Source organism: Lissotriton vulgaris, chromosome 5 (assembly GCF_964263255.1).
Source record: "Lissotriton vulgaris chromosome 5, aLisVul1.2, whole genome shotgun sequence".
Lineage (NCBI taxonomy): Eukaryota > Metazoa > Chordata > Amphibia > Caudata > Salamandridae > Lissotriton > Lissotriton vulgaris.
The window spans coordinates 1,771,975,541-1,771,980,795 of record NC_141693.1 but is presented as its reverse complement, the minus strand read 5'-3'; positions in this window follow the sequence as shown (position 1 = coordinate 1,771,980,795).

Here is a 5,255-nt window from a genome sequence, read left to right as displayed (position 1 = left end):
CGTATTGTTTATTTAGGTTGTGTTTCTGGACTGTTGCATATGTAGGGAGCTCTTGGAAGCGAATGCTTGGTTTTGCAATTTATTATTAAATTACAAATTAAATTCATTACAAATTAGATAAATAAAATACGAAATTGAATAAACTTACAACTTTGCCCTCATATTCCACCTGTTCTCACATTTATATCATAATATACTGCTGAATATAACTGCCACACAGTTTTTTTGTAATAATGTATATAATTGTTGTTTACTGAGCATGAAAAAGGAAATAGTTCAAAGCTCAGCCTTGTTCTTTACATCATGTTTATAACATGTTATAACAGATAGTGCATGCTATGCAGATAGTAAGTCCTTGGTGTGCCTTGTGAACGTTTATTGCTCACACCTTTGTCACCAGTATATGCTTCAAAACACCTTTTATTTGCTTGGTGGAAAATATGTTTTGCTTTCATTGCCCGTTCCTAATCGCACTAAAAGCTGCACTCTCACCTCTCGAGTCACCCGATCAAACATATTGGCACTTACAAAACTTTATTTCCTGTACCCTTTTCCCAGTCCCCACATCTTGACTTTACTGTCTTGCTTCCATCTCCACCTTCTCATTCTCGTCCAGTTCTTACTTCCACCCCATCCCTTGTCCAGAAGTGTGTCTCAGGCAACGGGACTGAGGAAAAAGGTGAGCCTGGGTTTTTCCAACTAACACCCCGTTGAAAAAGATGCTGCAATGGGTGGAAGTGATTGGGATCCAAGAAGGCGGAGACCATGGGCTATTGGCTCGCGGAGGGCGTCGGAGGATTAAGGGCACTTGTGGAATGACGACATTCTTAAAAGTCAACAATAGTTTTGAAGCCCTTCAATCAATACTGCATTTATTCGGCTTTTGAAATATAAAACCATAAAAGTACAACATGCCATAATACATACAATTAAAAAAAATCACATAAAAGCAGATTAACCTCCGATAAAGTGAGCCAGAAGTAGCCCTTCAAATCAACATGAGAATTAACGTCTCTGTGTGTTGCAAAAAGAGCTTGAGAAATGCTGGTGAAACCCTGGTGAGTTGAGCACATACCATGGCACCATGCCACATGCAGGTATCAGGCGTCCATGCCAAGGAGACAACGCAGAGGGTTTGGACAGCTGCGGTGGTCAGAGGATAAACCAGATAACCTTGTGGGTTAATGCATGTGTGTGTGTGCGTGCATGCGTGCGTGCGTGTGTGTGTGGGGTGTGTGTTTGTGCACTCTTCTGCTCTGAAAGTAGATAGTCTGTGCTCTGAACTTCACTCAGGGACAGCTCGATGTTTTTTGGGGAACCATTTTGATGTCAACAACAAGATCTTACCCGTGTGTGAGTCCGGTGAAACTCAAGACCAGAAACCGTTCAATGTGGTGTGGGGGACTTAGAGAGATTTCTCAAATTGGGATATAAGGAGCAGGAGCACGTGGACAATTAGCCTGCAGCCTCTTCCCCACTGCCTCTCCAACGATAGGAAAAGATGTCCTCTTACCTTTGAGAGAGCGCAAACTGACCAAAATGTAGAAATGCATCACACTTACACGTAGTAAGCACCAATCATGAAGAGAAATGCCATGAGTGCTGATAGTATCCAAAGTTATATTCTGAAATGTGTAGTTAATATAGAAGTTTAAATAGAAGTGGAACTAATACAGAGTTGTGTGAAGTAATGCGATTTTATTAAAGCGTGATTATTCCTGAATCCATGTTGTGTAGCTGCTAGAATATAAGATGGCATACGGAAACGTTGAAATGTGGTAGGCCTCAGGGCCTGAGCAAGGCGGGAGGGGGAAGGCGATTAAAATATACAATATGGATTGCACTAATGTTTAGAATTAATGAGTAGGCTTTTTGATTTATAGATGTGTTTACCGAAATCAGTAGAAAATGAGTACTAACATGCTAATAATTAAAGAGGAAGTTGAATGCTATAAAATGTAGTAGAGCTGGAAAGTTTTAACGTTGATTTATACGTATTAATCTGGGTTGGGGAATGTTGCAAGGCGGTTGGAAAACCATGAGAATTGGGAGTAGGCTGCAGATGTCTGTCTGGAAGAGAAAAGGGGGTATTCAATTATTAATATAATGAATAGAAACTTGTTCAAGAAATGGACCAGACATGGAGGAGGGTTCCGGAATGTTTAAGGGGTATCAGCGGGCCGGAGACGAGTCTGAGAAGCAAGGTCGACTCTAACCGCAAGGCCTCATCATGGAAACAGCCAGAAGCTACACCACGTGAGGGGCGTCTCACGAGGGGCGTCCTGAATGTTGTTGTATTTTTGTATTAGGGACAGCACCCCTGGGTGGAGTTAGAGCAGACGCCTGAGGACCCTTTAGAGAGCGGATGGGTAGGCAGAGAGGGGTCATGACTGGAGAACTATAGGTTTTCACCAAGAGTTCGAGAGTGGGTGGCTTCCTTTAGGAGTCATTCACTGCTGACACCTTTGATAGGTTGAGACTTGGTTAAGTAGGGATACCATCTAGAGCAGGGTAGGGAAAGCCTAACCTGTAATTTCCTTCCGCCTGTAATGAGCGATAGATTTCAATACGTGTCTATGCTAACGGCACTATTGTTTTTAGAACTGGTATTGATAGTTTCCGTTGTTCGTCTGAGGGCTTTCAGAGAACACGTGTATGTAGTTGGGCCCGTGTATTTGGTGAATCTCATCTTGAGATGCTTGTACCTACAACTTATAATAAATCTTTGAAAGCTAGAAGTTGTTTGTGATCCTTTAAAGCAGAGTCCTTTACTGGGGGAACTAACTTGGTAAGAGATGCACTTTCTTTCCTCAATGACAGGCAATAAAGATTCAGTCGACCAGACCGGGGTTTTAGATCGATAGTGATAAGGTATTGATCAAAATCTCAACCCTTCCAGTTGGTAGCTATAGAGAATGGTTGCCTTCTTGAGGAAGGTGATCTAGGCCAGGTTAGATTACCCCAAGCCCCCTAGAGACCGATGATCGGAAGAACCGCCCGTGGAAGAAGGACTGGATGACGTGAAGCAGAGAAGCAGCAGTATCGGTCGAGAGTGAGTATAAAGGGTCATGCGTGTTAAGATTGCAGTGTTTTGTATTGTATCTATGTGTAATGTTTGGCGGAGTTGAATGACTGTAGAGAGACTGTGGAACAGGTTGTGAGCGCGCGCAACCGGTGGAAATCTTAGGCTCAAGGAGAGCTTAAGTGGTTCGGGTGTATCGGACACCCAGAAGTAATTGTTAACCAGGGTGAAGGGGGTCATGAGGTACCAGTGACCACCCGAAGGACCAGATAGGGGGAGTGAGTGCGCGAGTAACAGACGCTGGTCGGAAGTTACTGTGTGCGTAAAGAACCTATCAGAGTGACGACAGACATCTCGTCAGTTGTGTTGACAATTACAGATAGACTGTGGACGTACAGTCGAGGGAAGTGACCGCTTGGTCGGAAGTAGTCATTTTTCGGTGTATGAATGGGACGCATGCATGACCGCGAGGAGAGCTGAGAAAGGAGGGGTGCTGCTGCGAAGCGGAGACTAGTGACGTCAGAAGGTGCCGCGCTGGGATTGGTCGGCCGGTGAAAGACCGCGCTGCGATAGGCCAGCTAGCAAAGCCGCGCTAGGATTGGTGGATTGTCATCAGGAAGTAAACAGAGTATTCAAGCTGGAAATCTTGCGCATAATTATGAAGTGTTTTAAATGGTTAAAAGTGCTGTTTAAAAGAGAACGTAGGGGATCGTATGAAGGGGAAGAAGCCCCGCCGGAGGGTACGCCAGCTCATTACATGGGGTAAATGTTGGGCTGCACACGATTCTGTGGATCTCAGAGTGGAGTAAGATGACAGATGGAAATGAGGAACTCACGTTCCCGAAGTACGGGACGTATAGATTAGAGGTGCTACACAGACTAAAAGCAGTTATGACCGCGACGAGACCCTTGCCTAGACCAACTCAGTTCGAAGCCCTTAATGCATGGATTAGGGCAGCGCATGAAAAGAACATGAACCGACGACAAGAAAGAGTGAAACGCTCGGTAAGGGCAGTACAGGATGCCAAGTGGGATGAGGATGCTAAAAGATGGAGGGCGCACAACATGGAAGTAAACAAATTGTATCCAGTGTTAGAAATGCCCGGGAATAAAAGCCCCCTAGAAGAAGATGACGAGAGCGAGACAGAGGATAGCCTGATAAACAGATTATTGACAGACAGGCCGCCTCCGTATAACAGAGCAGAAGGAGATGCCGACAAAGGGGGGGGCAATGCAGGAGAGCATGGGCCGCTTCCCAGTTCCGAATGGGATCCTGCTACAAAGAAAGAACTGTCCCAGCCTAGCCAGGTGCAACAGGTGGTCGGGAGGTTTGTGGTGCAAAGAGCGCCAGAAATGGAGTGTGCCACATCCTACGCGTTACCTGATGCACTGCAGGTACCTGTTACCATAGGTCCTATAGTATCAATATATGACCCAGACAGAGCTAGAGGGGAGGAACGGGTAAGGAGGGACAGAGAAAGAGCAGAGATGGCAAGAAGGAATGATACGATCAACTCCCCAAGCCAGTTGCCGATACCAAGAGAGTGGAGTACCCCAGTACCCGCGGCAGGGGAACTGGGGAACATTAGATACCCAGAGGATATGAGGGGACCAGGACGGCAATCCTTTCAAGAGTTAAACGAGTACATGAAGCAATGGGATGAGGCAGTTGAGGCTCACAAGAGCATCATAGTGGCGGAAGCTGAAAGGGAAAGGCAGGACAGCAGAGCCCGAACTCACTGCGGGGCTGAAGAGAGTAGTCCGGAGTGGGACGGGAGGGAGAAAGACAGTAGGAGAGGCACCCATTGGGCCCGGAGTGGAGGTAGATCAGACCTGGAAAACGGAGGGGTGTCTCGCCCACTATGTAGTGATGAAGATAGAAGGGCTCGGGAGTACAAAGACAGCTTTAAGTGTATCCACTGCGTGCCAGACAATAGAGAGCAGAGTGGGAATTGCGAAAGGCCATACCATAGTCCCTGTGATGACGGACATGAGCGCAGCCCAGGGAATAAGGGAAACCAAGAAGGATCGTATCAGATACTGAGTGATACAAGGCCAAGAGGGGATGAGGACCGAAGGGAGAATAACAGGGAGTCCTACTGTGAGAAAAGAGGAGAGAACGGACAGAGTAAGATAGGGGGTAACAAGCCTGTGTTCCATCACCTTCCAAGATCGGATGGCCGAGCATGGGATCTGGAGAGATGGGAACAAGAGAGAGCACTCCCCAACTCTC